General features: G+C 39.0%; 1 long non-coding RNA gene across 1 annotated transcript in view; it reads left to right on the top strand.

Annotated features, from left to right (window-relative positions):
• Window positions 1–1,810: 1,810 nt before the first annotated feature.
• The window catches only part of LOC112657399 (uncharacterized), a 47,146-nt gene continuing 28,704 nt past the window's right edge, over window positions 1,811–20,252 (top strand). The window contains exons 1-2 of the long non-coding RNA XR_003134979.3: window positions 1,811–2,082; window positions 13,100–13,205. This is a non-coding gene — a long non-coding RNA (uncharacterized LOC112657399). The remainder of the gene's footprint in view (window positions 2,083–13,099; window positions 13,206–20,252) is intronic.

Here is a 20,252-nt window from a genome sequence, read left to right as displayed (position 1 = left end):
GGTAGCAATGTAAAATTGCACAGCTACTGTGGAAAACAATTTGGTGGTTCCTCAATAAGTTAAACTTAGTATTACCACGTGACTCAGCAACTTCACTCCTAGGAACAGACCCCATGGGTGTTCAAACAAAAACACATCAATGAATGAAGTTCATAGCAGTTTTATTCAATAATAGCCAAAAAGTGGAAATGACGCAAATGTCCATCAATAGATGAATGGATAAAAAAAATGTGGTATATCCATACAGTGGAATATTATTCAGCTATAAAAAGAATGCAGTATTGATACATGCTGCAATGTGGTGGACCTTGAAAACATGTTAATTGAAAGAAGCCAGTCACAAAAGATCACTTATTATTTTACAGATAATAGGCAGAATAGGAAAGTCCCTAGAGATTAGTGGTTGCCAGAGGCTGTTGAGGGATATGAGTGGAGAGTGACTGTTTATATGGGCACAGGGTTTCCATTTGTGATGATGAAAAGCTCTAGAACTAGATACTGATAATGGTTGTACAACATTATGAATGTATTTAATGCCATATATATTCTTTAAAATGGTTTAAATACACATCTTCTATTATGAGTATTTTACCCCAATAAAATGGGAGGGGAAAAAAAGAATGAAAGTGAAGTCAGCAGTATCTTGTCAGGTGAGGACTAGAAGAAAGCAGCCCTTATTGACATTGCCAAGAACAGTTTCAGGGAGCTGGTGGAGCAGTGCCAGACTGCAGTGGGTGCGAGATTAAACAGAAAGTGTGGCATGAGGAATGTGAGTGGAGACAATGTTTTCTGAAAGCTGGACTATGAGCTAAAAGACCTGTAGCACTTCATCTGACCATAGTCAGATGGGGAGACACAGAATGATGAAAGGGTCTTTTGATTTGGGTTTGATTTGATTCTAGGGTGTGTGTGTGTGTGTGTGTGTGTGTGTGTGCATGTTTAAGATGAAAAGAATTTGAATACATTTATTTGCTGGGAGAAGGGAGCTCTAGAAAGCATAGGGGATGAAGATACAGGGAGAGAAGTATAAACAGAATCTGATCCTCGGGAGCCTGGGTGGCTCAGTGGTTGAGTGTCCGCCTTTGGCTCAGGGCATGATCCTGGAGTCCTGGGATCAGGTCCCATGTCGGGCTTCCTGCATGGGGCCTGCTTCTCCCTCTGCCTGTGTCTCTGCCTCTCCCTGTCTGTGTCTCTCATGAATAAACAGATTAAAATCTTAAAAAAAAAAAAAGAATCTGATCCTCAAGGAGGCAGGACACAATGTGGGGAAGCCTTCAGAATATGGTTGTCCTTGAAGAGACATATGTGGATAGGAGACTAGAGGTTAAGGAGTCCATGCCTGACGGCTTCTATCAGAGATTTTGAGCATCAGATGTGACCTTACACACCATCAGGTAAAATCACTGTCAACCCTAACTGCACACTAAAATCATTTGAAGGATCTCTTTTTTAAAATACTGATTCTGGGGATCCCTGGGTGGCGCAGCGGTTTGGCGCCTGCCTTTGGCCCAGGGCGCGATCCTGGAGACCCGGGATCGAATCCCACATCGGGCTCCCGGTGCATGGAGATGGAGCCTGCTTCTCCCTCTGCCTGTGTCTCTGCCTCTCTCTCTCTCACTGTGTGCCTATCATAAATAAATTAAAAAAAATAATAAAAATAAAATAAAATAAAATAAAATAAAATAAAATACTGATTCTGGGTCCTATACCCAGGGATTTTGATTTAATTCATCTGGAGGTTATTTTTTAAAAGCTCTTCCGATGATTCTAATGTGCAGCTGTGATTAAGAACCTTTGATCTGGTCATTAGCTCAGTTTATGCAAGACCTTGACTTTTTGTCATCCTTGTTGGTACTTTCTCCTTTGGGATAGATTGGAAGTGACATGGTGTCTTTCTTAACTATTGCGGGGGGCCTGCAGATGACTAATGAAGCCCTAGATGGGCCCCCCCAACTAGCATAGGCCAATTGACCTCACCCTGGCCTAGTCATTTGGAATCCCACATCAACTGCCAAAAAGCAATCCGTTAATAAATAAGAAGAAGAAGAAAGTATGAGTTACAGAGCATTCATTAAAAGCCAGGTATGATGCTAAGCATTTGTTTGCATGATCTTATTTTAATCCCACAACTGTCCAAGATGGTAAAAAGTACTTGTATTCCCACATTACAGATAATGTGTTACATAGTGAAGAGTTAGCTCAAGATCACAGGTAGAGGTTGGCAAAGGCACTCCTGCCTGCCACCAGAACGTAAGTCATTAATCCCTGTACTAACAAAACTTTACAAATGTGTAATATAGTCCAGCCTATTTCCATTTTCAACACCAGTTTAGATCTCTTGAAAATATGAAGTTACATCCTTCTTCTACATAAATATGATTTTTAAGATATTCTCCTATATTCAAAAATCAAGGTTTGAGGGGATCCCTGGGTGGCTCAGCGGTTTAGCGCCTGCCTTTAGTCCAGGACGTGATCCTGGAGTCTGGGGACCGAGTCCCACGTCCAGCTCCCTGCATGGAGCCTGCTTCTCCCTCTGCCTGTGTCTCTGCCTCTCTCTCTCTCTATTATTAATAAATAAATAAAATATTTTTTTAAAAATCAAGGTTTGAGTTACTTTATCTTAGGCTTTTCTAGCTGAAAACAGTTACAGGCTGGAGAGGCTTTATATTATGCATCCGTAACTTCATCTTCCATAATTTATGTCACTTCTTATATATAATAAGATAGGATGTGTGGTAGAGTGACTTAACACATGGGCTTTGGAATCAGGAAGATGTGCTGTGAACACCAGCTCCAGTCTAGTATATACGAATTATGTAACCTTGGACTCCTGCAAATTCTCAATCTCCGCAGTTGTAATATGGAGGTAATAACACCTATGGCACAGTGTTAATGAGAGGAGAAAATTAATAAGAAGGATCTCGGGTGGGACACCTGGGTGGCTCGGGTTGAGCGTCTGCCTTCAGATCAGGGTGTGATCCTGGGATCTGGGATCGAGTTCCACATCAGGCTCCCCGTGGGGAGCCTGCTTCTCCCTCTGCCTGTGTCTCTGCCTCTCTCTGTCTCTGTCTCTGTCTCTCTTTCTCTCTCTCTGTGTCTCAGGAATAAATCAATAAATCTTTAAAAAAAAAAAAGAAGGATCTTGGGAAACATACAAAATTAAAATCTTAAAGTAATCCTTAAAAATAAAAGGTAACTAAAAATAAATGAATTTAAATGTATATAGAGTCTTTAGCAGGACAGCAAAGAAGATCAGCAAAAAAAGAATTTAAAACTCTTTACAGGGGATCCCTGGGTGGCTCAGCGGTTTAGCACCTGCCTTTGGTCCAGGGTGCGATCCTGGAGTCTCAGGATCAAGTCCCACATCGGGCTCCCGGCATGAAACCTGCTTCTGCCTCTGCCTGTGTCTCTGCCTCTCTCTCTCTCTCTATGTCTATCATGAATAAACAAATAAAATATTTTAAAAATAAAAAATAAAAATAAAACTCTTTACAATAATCATATTATTAGAGGCAGCTTTAGTACTATATCATTCTGTGTAATGTAGAAAAAGAAAATGAGAAAATTTTTAACAATCTAATTCTATCATCTATGGTGTCCTTTAAATCAGAATTCTTAGTGAGAAGAAAAAAGAGACACAGATATAAAATAGAAGAGTTTGAATACCAAAACTTATAGTCCTGAACGTGCATTAGAAATACAGCTGGGGGCAGCCCCGGTGGCTCAGCGGTTTAGCGCCACCTGCGGTCCAGGGCATGATCCTGGAGACCCGGGATGAGTCCCACATCGGGCTCCCTGCATGGAGCCCACTTCTCCCTCTGCCTGTGTTTCTGCCTCTCTCTCTCTCTGTGTCTCTATTAATAAATAAATAATAAAAATCTTATAAATAAATAAATAAATAAATAAATAAATAAATAAATAAATAATTTTCCTGTGTTCACTGAAAAGATTAGAATGGCCTTATGATTAGTATCCCTAATGTTAAGACAGTGGATTTGAAATTCCATTCCCCATTAAGAAACATGCAAGATTAGCATGGACTATTTTGTCATCCTACCAGATAGCAAGGTAAATATCAAGGATTATTAAGGACATGTGAAAAAGACCCAGGAGTCAACTCAAAGACTCTCCTTCTTGGAACAATTTGAGTATCAATAAGGATGCGGTTTGAAGTCCATCAAATGTGTTCATATTCATAATGGTCACTTTTATTTATTTTTTTAAAAGATTTATTTATTTATTTTGAGAAAGAGAGAGAATGATTGAGGGGAGGTGCAGAGGGAGAGGGAGAGGGAGAGAAGCAGACTCCACACTGAGCACAGAGCCTGCTCTGGGGCTCAGTCTCACCACCCTGAAATCCAACCTGAGCCAAAACCAAAAATCAGATATTCAACTAACTGAGCCACCCAGACACTCACTCCCATAATGGTCACTTTTAGAGGACGCTTATCAACAAAATTCATTATTTGAAAACTGATAAGCAAAGAGAAAGAAACAAATGTATATCCTGCCTTTCCTGTACATCCTATGCCACTAGTTAACCAATTAGTATATAAGGTGAATTAATTTCTTTCTTTCTTTCCTTTCATTTTTTCTTTTTTTGTTTGAGAGAGAGAGAAAAAAATCTTTTTTTGGAAACACTGCAGCTAAGAAATGAAGAAGAAATAATAGCCCCGAACTCTACCATTTTGCAATCTCCTAATGAATTCATGAGTCTAGGCACCAAGCATCAGTGACTGGTAATGTCGTAAAGACAATCAGATATTATGTGCCTTCTGATAAAGTAATAAACATCTACTTGTGAAGAACTGGTCAAAAATTTCAAACCTGAATCTAATCAAGACTTTAGATCCAACTATTGATTTATAGGGAAAAAAATTGAACTACACAATGAGGAAGCAGTCACACACAAAAAAAATAAATAAATACAAAGGACCCTGCTTCTTCAACAAATAAATTACAAAAGGACAAAAGAGACAGGGATTTGGCTGGGAAAACCTATAGATTAAAAGAGGCTTAAAAAACTTAACATTTAGCGCCCCTGGGTGGCTCAGTCGGTGACTTGATTTCTGCTCACATCATGATCAGATTCCATGGTCATGGAATCTGGCCCCACATCAGGCTCTGCAGTTCAGTTCAGAGTCTGCTTGTCCCTCTCCCTCTGTTCCCCCCGACCCTACTCTCTTGTGAGTACTATCTCTTTTTCTCAAATAAATAAGTAAACCTTGGGATGCCTGAGTGGCTCAGCAGTTGCGCATCAGCCTTTGGCTCAGGGCATGATCCTGGGATCTGGGATCGAGTCCCGCATCGGGCTCCTTGTGGGGAGCCTGCTTCTCCCTTTGCCTGTATCTCTGCCTCTCTCTTTCTCTGTGTGTCTCTCATGAATAAATAAATAAAATCTTTAAAAATAAATAAATAAACCTTAAAAAAAAAAGTTAAAGAAAAAAAATCACCTAGTGTGATGGTTAATTTTATGCTTTGACATGATACCCAGACAGTTGATCAAATACCAGTCCAGATGTTGTTGTGAAGGAATTTTTTAGACAAGATTATCATTTAAGTTAGTAGAGCATATGACTCTTGATCACAGGGTTGTGAGTTCGAGCCCCACATTGGATACAGAAGTTACTTAAATAAAACTTTTAAAAAATGAATAGATTTTGAGTAAAGCAGATCAACCCCCATTATATGGTGGGCCTCAACCAATCAGTTAAAGGTTTTAAGAGAAAAAGACTGAGGTTCCCCCCAAAAGATGGAATTCTTTCAGGTTGCCTTTAGACTTGAGCTAAATATCAAATCCCCTGTGTTTCTAGCTTGCTGGACTGCCCTGCAGACTTTGGACTTATCAAGACTCCATAATTGCTCTCTCTTATATAAACTCATGTAAAATCTGTGCTGTTACAAAGCAGAGTAGTGATTATCCTTGTGAAGGGTGGTAATGATGGTAGTGATGTACAATATTATAAATACTATTACTATAATAATAATATAAATAGTATAAAAAGGGACGCTTGTGTAGCTCAGCGGTTGAGCCTCTGCCTTTGGCTTACGTCATGATCCTGGGGTCCAGGGATTGAGTCCTACATCAGGCTCCCTGCAAGGAGCCTGCTTCTCCTTCTGCCTGTGTCTCTGCCTCTCTCTCTCTCATGAATAAATAAATAAAATATTTTTTTAAATTCTAAAAAAAGTATTAAAGTACTGTATTTACTATTTATTTATAGCATATACAGTACATATTTACTACATATAATAATTTTTACTACATACATATGTGTATATATAGTAATTTTTTTTTTAGAAAGAGAGAGAGCACACACACGTGGTGAGGAGGGGCAGAGGGAGAGAGAGAGGGAGAGAATCTTAAGCAAGCTCCATGCCCAGCATAGAGCCTGACACAGGGCTCCTTCTCACAACCCTGAGATCATGACCTGAGCTGAAACCAAGAGTTGGACACTTAACTGACTGAGCCACCCTGGTGCCCCAGTAATTATTTTTTAAAGGGAGGACTAAGTGGCTAATAGAACTTAAAAATCAGAGGTTAGCTCTTTCAAGCATTAGGCATGAATGGATCCTAGGGCCAATAGATCATTATTTTGAAAAGCTGAGATGCCAAAGGAAAGAATAAGATAAAACTATTGTTTTAGGGTAGAGAGCACTCAGAAAACAAAAACAAAAACTGTGGAGAGAAATTCTTGACATATTTGAAAGCCTGGAAATTTTGAAAAGCAATTTGACTGTATCTCGGTAGATAAATTCCTACAATGCAGCAATTCCAACTCTAAGTCAGCATGATAAAATCTCAAACATAGGCATAGAAAGACTTATACAAGGATGTTGTACTAAAAAGCATGTAAATTAGAAACAACGGAAATTGTTCACCAGTGGGGGAGTAAATAGATGAAATGTGATATGTGGGCCTGTCATACAGTTAATTAGTACCAACAGTTAAAAATGAGCTAGGGGGGCCTCGCTGGCTGGGTAGGTAAAGGATGTGGAGCCTACTTAAAAAAAAAAAAAAAAAGGTTAAAAATTAATTAATTAAAAATAAATAAAAATGAATGATATTAATTCTCCTATGAAATACATATTAAGTACCTACCAAATGCCAAATACTGTACTAGGTTCTGGGGATTTAGAGATAAGCAAGCCAAAAACTTTGCCTTCAGGGAGCTTACAACTAGATCTGCATGTACCAGCACAAAGGGCAGAAATATCATGTGGAGAGAAAGGAAGGAAAAATGTAGGTTGTAAAACATGAACTGTATAGGTTCTTAAGTTTTCCACTAAAAAATCCTACATATTATTTAGGTATACACACATGTAAATGTATAATTTAATAACTTTAGAGAACACGTAGAAAAAAACATACGTAATAGGGTTGCTTCTGGGAAGGGAAAGAAGGGAATAGGACTGAGGATGTGAGTCAAAGAGAACTTCAACTTTATCTGTAACTTTTTTTTTTTAATTTTTCATTTTTTTTTGAGTAAGCTCTATGCCCAATGTGGGGCTTGAACTCATACCCCTGAGTTAAGGAGCTGGATACTCTACCGACTGAGTCAGCCAGGTGCCCCTATAACTTTTCTTTTTATTAGAAAAAAGATAAGTCAGTGTATCATAATAGTGACAATGGTCACTGCTGGGTATTGGAAACATCTGTAATCTGCTATAATCATCTCTGTACTTTATTTTTTACTTTCTCCAAACTAAAGAACCTATGGCAAGGGAATTTAGAATTTCAAGGAGAAGTTACAGGGAACAGACCTTATAGAGAAAAGTCCTGGATGAGTTGGTTTCAAACTAGAAATAAAGGCAATACCTCTTCTTTTGGGATAGAAGGGCAGAAGAAGCAATGGATAAAGGAAAATAGAAAAGACTGAGGAAAGGAATAGGAAATTGAAGATTTTCAGATGGCCTTGAACTTCTCAGAAAAGCAGGAGGCAAGATCATTGGAGATCAAGGGCAAGGGAAGATTAAGCAGTAACTTTCAAAAATATGAAAAACATTTTTAAACAACCAAGATAGGAAAGTCATTAGTGAATCTCCAAGAGAGTAATAAAAAGAGTATAGAACCAGAGGAAGTCTGGTAGCATAAATTTTTAGTGAACTGAATCAGATTGGTTTCGTGTCTTTAGCAAAACTTGATAGCCTAGGAGAAAAGAGAGAAATTAATTGGCAGTGAACACAATTTAGGGAATGATGTGATGGGCACTTGGTGAAAACATAAAGAAAGAGGTGAGGTATACTAGAATGATCATTAAAGCAACCTTTAAAGTTCTCAATTTGTTAGGATGCTCAGGTGGCTCAGAGGTTGAGCATCCGCCTTTGGCTCAGGGATCAAGTCCCATATTGGGCTCCCTACATGGAGCCTGTTTCTCCCTCTATCTGTGTCTCTGCCTCCCTTTCTGTGTCTCTCATGAATACATAAATAAAATCTTAAAAAAAAAAGTTCTCAATTTGAGGGTCAGGTTGAATGGAGGAAAAAACATGTGGAGAAAACTTCGGTTCTCTTGGATTAGAAGTTGGCAAGGGCACGGCACACACTTCAACTATTTTGTTCCCGAGCCGTTGGCGGACAGCACTAATTGATCTTGGCACCCTTTCTTACCAAAACTAGACACGAGCCCCAAACTCTCCTCAATTCAGGGTTCCAGGGAGCTTGTCCCAGTCACAGAGAGTGGACACCCCATGTGAAAACCACTGGACAGACCTGCACTGGACAGCAGTTTCAACCCAGTCAGGAAGCATGTCAGATTAATCTTTGAAATCTCCAAGGGCTGGAAGTGGCACACAATAAACTCTCACTCAATAAATAATTATGGAAAGAAGGAAGGGAAGAGGTGGGAGAAAAAGAACGAGAGAACAGAGTCCCCAATGTAAACAAAGAACAGATTCAAGAGAAATGAAAGAAAAGTGAAGGAAGGTCAGTTGGGTTCAGAACGGAGAGCTCAAAACTGGTGACCTCAGGACGCCTGGGTGGCTCAGCAGTTGAGCGTCTGCCTTTGGCTCAGGGCGTGATCCTGGGGTCCTGGGATGGAGTCGGGCATTGGGCTCCCCACGGGGAGCCTGCTTCTCCCTCTGCCTGTGTCTGCCTCTCTCTGTCTCTCATAAATAAGTAAATAAAATCTTAAAAGAACAAAAACAAAAACAAAACTGGTGAGGTGGCACTGTTTCAGTAGTCAAAAAACATTAGAGGTTTGCCTCTTGTAAGGAATGAATGAAATATAAAATACTGTTAAACCCTAATTCTGTTTTCTTCTGTGAAGTCTTCTTATTTTTTTTTTTAAGATTTTATTTATTTATTCATGAGAGACAGAGAGAGAGAGAGGCAGAGACATAGGCATGGGAGGAGCAGGCTCCCATGGGGAACCCGATGTGGGACTCCATCCCAGGACCCCAGGATCATGACCTGAGTCAAAGGCAGATGCTCAACCACTGAGCCACCTAGGTGTCCCCTCATTTCTTTTAAAGAGCTCCCCTATAAGGTAGCTTAGGAAAGGTGAAATGCTACAACTGAACTTTTTCTTTAGGCAGAATTTTTTTTTTTTTTTTTTTTTTAAGTAATCTCTATGCCCAATGTGGGACTCAAACTCCACCAAGAGATCAGGAGTCCCCTGCACTTCCAAATGAGCTAGCCAGGGGCCCCTGCAGAGCACTCTGAATAAACTTACCACCTAAACATTTAAAAATCAAAAGCTCAGTAATGTTTTGTTTTGCTTACATAATATGGATTTTTATGAGGAAAAAATGCTTTCTGTCACTGCTGCAGAACTGTAGAATTTTCAGTTGACAAAAGTATGGGATTTTTGTGTTGTTGTTTTCCGTAGGAAGCGTGAAAATCTAGCTGAAGTCTGGTAGAATAGGGAATGTGGGGGAAATATTTCTTATTTTTCTGAAACTTATTTTATTTTATTTTTAAATATTTTATTTATTTATTCATGAGACACACACACACACAGAGGCAGAGACACAGGCAGAGGGAGAACCAGGCTCCTCGCAGGGAGCCTGATGCAGGACTCGATCCCTGGACCCGGGATCACACCCTGAGCAGAAGGCAAATGCTTAACCATTGAGCCACCCAGCCGTCCCTGAAACTTAGTCTAAAAAGAAAATTGAAGCTATCTAGTTGTCTGAATTTTTCAACCATTGAAAATTCTGTAATGAATTATGGCTGCTAAAATGTTTTTAGGAATACCATCTTAACATTTACCTGCAAATAGAATTAACTGCTTTTCTCTCCATGTCATAACTTGAGTTAGTCTAGCATGGTTGTCCTCTAACAGGGTCATTTATGGAAAGATCAGATGTTTTCCTTTGTTTTTCTGTCCAAACTACCTGACACTTTGTCCTCACCAACGCTTCTTATCCACTACCTCACCTGTGATGGAACCATAACTTTGTCTGTGGATGTCAACCCCATACAACTTGAGCATGGAGGTAAATCCTTAGGAAATATGTGCAAATTATTTAAAATAAAGGCATATAAAAAAATAAAATAAAGGCATATATGTACTTTTGGAATCAAATATTGGAATGGAATATTATTGGGTCTTAAAAAGGAAGGAAATTCTGACACATGCAACAATATGGATGAAACTTGATGACATGATGCTAAGTATCAAACACAAAAGGCCACATATTGTACAATTCCACATATATGGGATACATAGAGTGCTCAAATGCATGGAGATGGAAAATATAATAGTAGTCACCAAAGACAGGGGAGAGGGGAAAAGAGAGTTATTGTTTAATAAACATGGTTTCAGCATGGGAAGATAAAAACTTCTGAAGAGAAATGATATGGATTCACAGCAGCGTGAATGCATTAGTGCCACCAAACTATACACCTAAAAGTCGCCAAAATGGTAAATTTTATATAGTTATATATAATTGACCACAATAAAAGTAAATAACATAAAGGTATCTTCAACTATATCTTCAAAAAAAGGGAAGCTGTGGCTGATTTTGACTCATTGTAATAAAAAGGAAATAGAAGGTAGGTTTTTTCCTCATGACAACATTGTTAACCTCAAGATAAATACATTTACTTTAAATGGTCATTAATCTCTTGGCCCCAAATTCACTGAATAGCACAGTTAATAAGAAAATACCATTTGAGGGGCCTGGGTGACTCAGTCAGTTAAGTGACTGACTGCCTTCAGCTCAGGTCAGAATCCCAGGGCACTGGGATCAAGCCCTGCTTTGGGCTCCCTGCTCAATGGGGAGTCTGCTTCTCCCTTTCCCTCAGCCCCTCCCCCTTGCTTATGCTTTCTTTATCTCTCTCTCAGATAAGTAAGTAAAATCTTTAAAACAAGAAAAGAAAAGAAAATGCAATTTGAGTGTGAGATAAAAAGGAAAAATGATGATGGATACTCCACATCTTCAATAATAGTGCAACTGGTGCACTTGGAAGCTTTGCAGGAATTAGACTGGAATTAGACTGAAACTTTATGATCTTTGGTTTGAGAAGACTTTTTTTTTTAGTCAATAACTTATAATATTTATTTTGGTCATTAGGGAAAATTAAAGGTAGAAAGATTTAAAAAGGGAATTTTTTTAACATGGAGATTATTAAGATATAGCAGCATGATACATTTAGGCAAGGATAGAAAAGTAAACTATATTAATGTGTTTGTGTTCCGTTTTCTTAACCTAAAATTATTCCACATATAAAAAGATTCCCAATTATGTCAATAACTGTAGGAAACTGATAACTACTTAACCTCCCCTTCTACTCTCCACCCCCACAAAAAATAAAATAAAATCTGAGCCACTAGCTGCACAGTGCTCTCAGCTGCTTTGTTACTTTGAGAAATGCAGAGGGTCGGTGGAAATTATCCTGTAATGAGCAATCCATCTGGCTGCACCTAAAAATGGAATAAAAATGCCACCCTTGACTTTTCCATGGTAGTAAATTAAAGCCTAATGTATAGTTCTAATTGCTAACATTTTCTCTCTAATTATGGTTCAGTTTGGCTAGGATTTCCGACAATCCCCTTGTTCCCCTAAAGCAAACACCAGAGAATGTTCTAACCCCACTGGTGGCATTTATTAATAACCCCCTTGACAGATGAAAAAAATCATTATTCTATATTAGACAGGAAAAGATTTTCCTAGTGAAAGCTAATTGATAAAAACCCCATTCAGACACTATAGAGGAATTAATTTTAGAGAGGGAAAAATACAATAGTGTTAAATAAAAACAGACTCATTCATCATATAACGCTGCCTGGGCACTGTTTGGGGTACCAGCTAGGGGAAAAAAAACTTGATAAATATATGAAAAAATATCCATGTATACTCATATATTAGGATGAAGAGATGAGACGAAGAGAGCTCTCTTGTGAAGGATTCTTACTTTGTGCCTCCATGAAAGAGATAAGATGCGATAAGTTGGTTTCTCTGTATGGCAAATACAAACACACACACACAAAATTGTTGCGAATGTTTCCACATGCTTCTATTTAATCTCTTTCTTTCTTATTAAAAAAAGGCATTATTCCTTTTAAACTAACGTACAAATACATGCTAAATACAAATCAGTATTTATCTATAGGTCTAGGTCTCATCAAACAGTATACAGTGTTCTGAGTGACAATTAATAATTCAAAAATACTAAACAAAAGTGAGATTTCTGATATATTGAGAGGAGGCATGTTAGAAAAAAGAAACTCACTGAAAAAGATTATTTCTGAAAGCTACACTCCAAAGTATGCCAAGAGAAAATAGAAATACAAGTTTACAAAGCAAAGCAGTGGTGGTCAAGGGAAGGGGCGGGGGTAGGGGATGGGAAGGGGTGGAAGCAGTGACCTCGGTACAAGCTACCAGCGAGGTCTATAGAGTGGGAGCCTAACGTTAAAACCAACTAAACTCTGCCCTTATTTATCTAACCAGTAAATATTGTCATATTTACCAACTAATCTGCCCTTTAGTATCATCACGCCCTGACCATTCCAAACAATGTCAGGAGTAAAATACTCCTCTCTGCAAAAATCCTGTTTGTCTAAGTTCTAAACAATTTCTGTGGTTTCTGTTAAATTTTAATAATATTTAATAATATTAAGTGTTAACATTTCAAGTTAGCACATTTTTTATTTCTTAGGCCTTATAATCAAGCAAGCTACTGAAAGCTAATTTGGAAAACTGCCAAGGGCACTGTACCTGGACTCACAGACTCAGCTTCAAGTGTTTGTTACTGTGACAAATAGGTAAGTTTAATATCTCCTCTTTTGTCAAAAAAAAAAAAAGTATTAATGTGTTTTAAAATTATTAATCTGGAGACGCTTATGTGGCCCAGTTGGTTAAGCCTCTGCCTTTAGCTCAGGTCATGATTCAGGTGGGGTCCTGGGATAGACCCTCAGATCCTGGCTCCCTGCTCAGCGGGGAGTCTGCTTCTCCCTCTGCCCCTCCCCCACCATGCACTTGCTGGCATGCTCTCTCTCTCTCAAATAAATACATAAATAAATAATCTATTTTTTCATTTTTGTATTTTTATTTATTTATATGAGAGAGACAGAGCACGATGGAGGCTCCATCCCAGAACCCTGAGATCCTGACCTGAACCTAAGGCAGCTACTTAACTGACTGAGCCACCCAGGTGCCCCTCATTTTTTATTCTAATCTTTATTTTATTTACAATCATTTTTCCTTTACTTGCACAGCTGTAAGTACAAAATGTGATAAAAGAAAATATTCAGTGTCTATGTTTCTTTTCTGGACATTATTATTACTTCAGTTTATGATTTTTATAAAACATAATTTTGTGGGATGCCTGGGTAGCTCAGCCATTAAGCTACTGCCTTGGCCCAGGGCGGGATCCTGGAGTCCCAGGATCAAGTCCCACAGTGGGCTCCCCGCAGGGAGTCTGCTTCTCCCTCTGCCTGTGTCTCTACCTCTCTTTCTCTCTGTGTCTCTCATGAATAAATAAATAAAATCTTTAAAAAAATAAAAAACATAATTTTGTTGTATAAGACAAGGAAAGTGTTAAAAAAAAAAGATGATCTTCTTTAGGTACCAAATATACTATGTGCTCTACTAAAGTGAAGAAAATAAATTATATTATCTGAATGAGGAGATAAGGTCTTCTGCTTAATCAAATAATCTAGCTAATGGTTTTCTAATAGTGTCAATTCTTATAAAATGATAATGAAAAGCAAAACTCAAATAAAATTAGATTGTGTCCAAATCAATCTTTGATAATTAGAAAGGTCTTACAATGAAAAAATTATTATTATGATCAGTGATCATATGAATTATTGTAAATGTATGCAGGAATGCTCGCTCACTAGTGGAAGCACTTGATAAGACTCAGATAAGTAGTAGAACATTAAGGAGTTAAAAAGAAGGCTTTTAGTGAATGTTGCTTATTTTATACTTCCATCTCTCAAAGACTATAAAAGTCGTTTACAGTTTACTGTGATCAATCTCAAAATTTTCAGGTCCTTAAAATACAATTTTATTAAAAAAAACATATTGTCATATTTACCATTGTTCCCACTTAGATTTATATGTTTCATGAACTAAATAATATTTTAGGTCTTTTGTAAAACAAAAGACTTGGTCCCTCCAAGTCAGCTGGTTAGATAAATTTTTCTTTATGCAACTTTTTGTGGACTCATGCCAGGGTAAAGATTCCTGAAACACTCCTGGGTAAGTCTATGAGGCAAAATAACTGCAATGTGAAATTACAGACTATTTGATGAAAAGATATCAGTGCTCTGCCATTCAGATCTCTTTGAATTTACTTTTCAATTGTTGCTGAAAACCAGTTCCTACTGGTCAAGGGTAGGCTGTGGACCTTGATCAGGTTTTCACAACCCACTTCTATTTTCTACCCCAGTAGCCTCAGGCACAAATAGGCACCTACAGGTTCATTTGGGCATCAATGGAGTGGCATAAAGCTCAATATTCATGCTGAAGCTGCATTAGCTACACAAATCTGACATCCTGTCAACACATTGACCCAAATTTGTATATGCAAAGGTTTGCCTTCGCAACCTTGGCAGCTATCTAAGGGGATCTCCTCTGAAAGGAAGCCCATTCCTTGGGGGAGGAGATGCTTCCTCAAAACCCAGTCTTTATCAAATTTCTCACTTAAAGAGACATTCATTGCGTTTCGTCCAGAAGTAAAAATGTGAATGAACTGGAATTCACAAGTTTCCATAAATTGTAGCACATGGTTTTTACTGCAACTTTTGCTGGCTATGAAGAAAACAACAGCTTCAGTCAAAATTAAAATTATCATTCAGCAATTGGGTAACACTCCGTCAGGCCCCCAACTAAGCACTATGGCTCTAAGGAAAAGCACCTGGCAGGTACTCACCAAGACAGGTTCCTATGAATAAACACAATTGCCTATATGCGTATGAACTGAAACTATCATTAAAACTCTAAGGGTAAAAAAATAAATAAATAAAAAATAAAACTCTAAGGGTGGGGCAGCCCAGGTGGCTCAGTGGTTGGGAGGCTACCTTCAGCTCAGGGCATGATCCCGGGATCCCGGGATCGAGTCCTGCATTGGACTCCCTGCATGGAGCCTACTTCTCCCTCTGCCTCTGTCTCTGCCTCTGTGTGTGTGTGTGCCTCTCATGAATAAATAAATAAAATCTTAAAAAAAAAAAATAAGACTCTAAGAGTGGTAAATTCCAAGTGAGTGGCATAAAAAATAAATGTTATACAAGCTCCTAGAAAGAGAAATCTATAAAACCAGGGGCACCTGGGTGACTCAGTCGGTTAAGCATTCCTTCTGCTCAGGTCATGCATGATCCAGGGTTCCTGGGATGGAGTCCCAGGTTGGGTCAGGCTCCCTGCTCAGCGGGGAGTCTTCTTCTCCCTCTGCCCCTCCCCCTTGTTCATGTTCTCTGTCTCTTTCTCTCTCAAAAAAATAAATAAAATCTTAAAAAGAAAAGAAATCTCAAAAAATAAAAAAGGGGAAATCTCGGCAGATTGGAGGAGCAGGTGGGCAGGTTCTCATGCTTTAAAATGAGTCTTGGATGAATCTGAATGTTAAATAGTTGGTGTACAGTATGAACTATACAAGCTTTATGAAAAGTAAGACTTTTGAGTGGACAATAGCATATGCCTCCTTAGCATGTTAGAGTATGGTATCTTTCTATTTAATGCGAATACTACTATGCTGAATCATATTCAGTTCCCAGGTCCTAAGATTTCCCAGTCATTTTCAGCTATTCTTCAGATTTTCTCTCATAGAGCGAAATATTCTGTATCTTCCACTCTAAGAACAGTTACTCCACCATCTTACCTGGACATTAAGTGGCAATGTTCCTTTTTTGCCTTCCACAAGTAGAGCATGCCTCTTCATCCACCACCCTGAAGAGGTTGACATGTTCCTTAAGTCACTTCTAGATCAACCCTCATCATCCTCCTCCACCTTGAAAATTGTGAAGTTTATGCCATCTTGTCTTGCCACCTTTTCCCCTGTTGCCCCTGCCACTAACCACCCTCCAGTACTTTGTTCCAAGTATCTTTGGATCCCAGCCCCTGCGGTCCTTCAGTGACTCCTGGAACCTACTGATCTCTCCGACCTCAGTGACCTTTACTGTTACTACTGCCTTTTCTTTACATTCATGCAATGAGTCCTAATTTTTAGAATCCTGTTTATAATTTTTATTACCTTGTCAAGAAAATACACCTAGGAGTCATTTGCCATCACTCAATAAGACTCAGTATCTAAGAGTAAGTAAGTGAATGTGACAACAATAAGTATGATCTCCACGTATATCTCTTTTGATGTATGAATCACACACCTACCACAGAGCATTCCTGAATGAATGATTGTGCAGTCTTTGTAAAAGTTACCAGTGACAATTTTGTTATTGTCCTATTCCTCTAAGATAAATGCTTGGGGGCTGTGCTTCCAAATTTAGAATTTCTGTGCAATTTTTTATTACTAAAAACTTAGTAACTACTAAAGCAAAACTAGTGAATATTAAAATTATTTATTGCTGGCTACTAATACAATGGCTTTTTAGTGACTAATTAAGTCGAGCTTATGTATGTCTAAAGCCATTAATTGGGATCTCTGGCCACATTTAAGCCACAGCATGGTGGTTACCAGGAGTGGGAGAGAGATAAGGTTTGAACTCAGAAGATCAGAGTTTAATTCCCAGAACTGCCACTTAATGGCACTGTGACCTCTGACAAATCATTTCTCAGTGTTCCTATCTGTAAAGTAGGGATAATAATAATATTAGCTCAGATCACTGAATGCTATCAAAAGAGGAACTACAGGGGCAGCCCAGGTGGTTCAGCGGTTTAGCGCCACCTTCAGCCCAGGGCATGATCCTGGGGATGCAGGATCGAGTCCCACGTCGGGCTCCTGCATGGAGCCTGCTTCTCCCTCCCTCTGCCTGTGTCTCTGCCTATCTCTCTCTCTCTCTCTCTCTCTCTCTCTCTGTGTGTTTCTTATGAATAAATAAATAAAATCTTAAAAAAAAAAAAAAGGAAATACATGTGATAGGGTACCTGGGTGGCTCAGTCGGTTAAGCGTCTGCCTTTGGCTCAGGTCATGATCCCAGGGTCCTGGGATCCAGTCCCACATAGGGCTCCCTGCTTCTCCCTCTCCCTCTGCTGCTCTCCCTGCTTGTGCAATCTCTCTCTCTCTCTCTCTGTCAAATAAATAAATAAAATATTGTTTTTGAAAAAAAGGAAATAGATGTGACAATAGTTGATAAGTTTTAACAAATATTAGTTGTTATTTCACAGTATTTTACTAAATAAAATTCATCATAGTGTGATCTCCTGGCCAGACTGCCTGGATTTAAGTCCCACATACCCCAGGTACTAGATTTCTGACCATGGGAGGCCTTTACCTTCTCTGAACCTTAGTTTCCTCCTCTGAGGGACAGTACCTATGTCATAGAGTGTTGTGAGACTTTAAGTGACAAATAATGCAAGCCCTTAAAACACCATCTGGAAAACTGTGGAATACTAACAAATGTTCATCCATTCACTCATTTATTCCACAACTGTTTTTTTGAGTGCCTACTCCATGCCAGACTTATTCTAGGACTGGGAATACAGTTATAGAATACAAGAACCAAAAAAGTCCTCACCCCCATATAGCATATATCTTTGCTGGGGTAAGGAAGGTTTTATTATTATTGCAAATAACAAAATGAATGTATTTGGATGTGATACATGCTATGAAGAAAGAAAATGTGCAAGATGCTATGGGATGACTTAGGATTTCTGTTACTATTAATCAGAAACTGAGTTACTATTACCATTAGTATTACTACCATGCCTCTTCCTTCTATAATTTCTATTTTTTAAAAGATTTATTTATATATTTTAGAGAGTGAGTGGGGGAAGGGGCAGACAGGGACAGAAAATCTTTAAGCAGACTCCCTTCTGAGCAAGGAGCCCAATGGGGCTCTATCCCAGGACCCATGAGATTATGACCTGAGCTGAAATCAAGAGTCAGACACTCAACCAACGGAGCCACCCTGGTGCCCCTTAATCTTTCCTTCTATATCTACACTGTGGAGGCACTTCTTTCTCATGCACATGCTCCACTTTGGCTTAGAGAGATATAAACACTTTTAAGGCATTTCCCTTCTTAGAAACACATAAGAACAATAACATCCCTAAACAGTACTGGAAATCTGTGCGCCACGTGATGAAATTACAGTTTGTAGTCAGAGAAATGGACAGAGAACTCAACTTTACTTACACTAGGATTCTGAAAGTCAGTCTCTTATATATGGGGCTCCAATATTTTTCAAATCAATACATGTTCATTATGCAAGTACTGCATGAAAGTCCCCACAGGAGACATAAAGTGATAAAAGAAAATAATTCCTTCAACAAGAAATTAATAATCAAGTTGGAAAAGAAAAGATAGTACTATATTTGAAGCTAAATAACCTAAAAGATTTTTTTTTTTAATTTATTTATGATAGTCACACAGAGAGAGGGAGAGGCAGAGACACAGGCAGAGGGAGAAGCAGGCTCCATGCACCAGGAGCCCGACGTGGGATTCGATCCCGGGTCTCCAGGATCACGCCCTGGGTCAAAGGCAGGCGCCAAACCACTGCGCCACCCAGGGATCCCAACCTAAAAGATTTTAATTACATTTCAAAACAACAATAAGGGGGCGCCTGGGCAACTCAGTTGGTTAAGCATCTGCCTTCAGCTCAGGTCATGATCCAAAAATCACTAATTACCAAACAAATCATTTGAATAGGTTAGTTCAGAGGAGAGAATGACATCTTTAACTTAAGTAGGAAGGAAAACTGACATTTGAAAAACTGAAAAAGAGAGTATTTCAAGTGGAAGGAATAGTTTAAACAAATGTCTGTTGACATCTGAGTGTAAATACATTCCAACAGGAGGGAGTAAAACTATTTGCCTATAGAAGAATTCAGAAGGGTTAGAAATTGTGGCTCTAAGGCAGTATCAGAATCTAGAAGAAAAATAATATGAATGGAGTAAAAGTTCATATACAATAAAAATCTACACCTAGAGAATGTTTATTTCGTCTGTCTATAATGGAAATAAAGGATGTGAAAAAGAAAAGTGAGTCGAGGGCAGCCCGGGTGGCTCAGCGGTTTAGCGCCGCCTTCAGCCCAGGGCCTGATCCTGGAGACCTGGGATCGAGTCCCACGTCGGGCTCCCTGCGTGAACCCTGCTTCTCCCTCTGCCTGTGTCTCTGCCTCTCTTTCTCTCTGTGTCTCTCATGAATAAATAAATAAACAAAGTCTTAAAAATAAATAAATAAATAAAAGTGAGTCAAGCCGGAGAGCAAAGGGGAAATATATCAAGAGATTCTTGTACACCTTAAGGTAGAATATTGTGTTGCCACAAAGTGGTCCTTAGGAAGACTTTGCAGACACCTCAGGAAATGTTTGTGATACTGTGTTACATGAACAAATCAAACTTGCTATGGGTCTCTACTATCAATTAAAAATAGCTCTATGCATGTTAATGAAGAAATTATTTACATAGGCTATTAAAAAGGGTTAAGGGAAACCAACAAGGGATGGTGAGGAGCCACTGGGCTGCATCAGTGAAAAGCCAAATTCTGTCCTAGAGTGAAAGAAGACAAGGAGTGGCTGGGATAACCGGTTGGCCGCGGGTGGGGGTGGGGTGGAGTGTGGGAAGCTCAGCTGCAGAAGCTGTGGCCTTAGGTAGAGTAGTGCAGCCACTGCTACCCATGGGTGGCACAGAGGGTGCCAGGAGAGCAAACACTCTGACTTCTCTCTCCTCTGGCCGTGTGATCTTCTGCTGATGCC

This window comes from Canis lupus, chromosome 8, assembly GCF_003254725.2.
Source record: "Canis lupus dingo isolate Sandy chromosome 8, ASM325472v2, whole genome shotgun sequence".
In the NCBI taxonomy this organism is placed as follows: domain Eukaryota; kingdom Metazoa; phylum Chordata; class Mammalia; order Carnivora; family Canidae; genus Canis; species Canis lupus.
The sequence above is the reverse complement of the archived record's forward strand: the minus strand, read 5'-3'. Positions and strand labels throughout refer to the sequence as shown.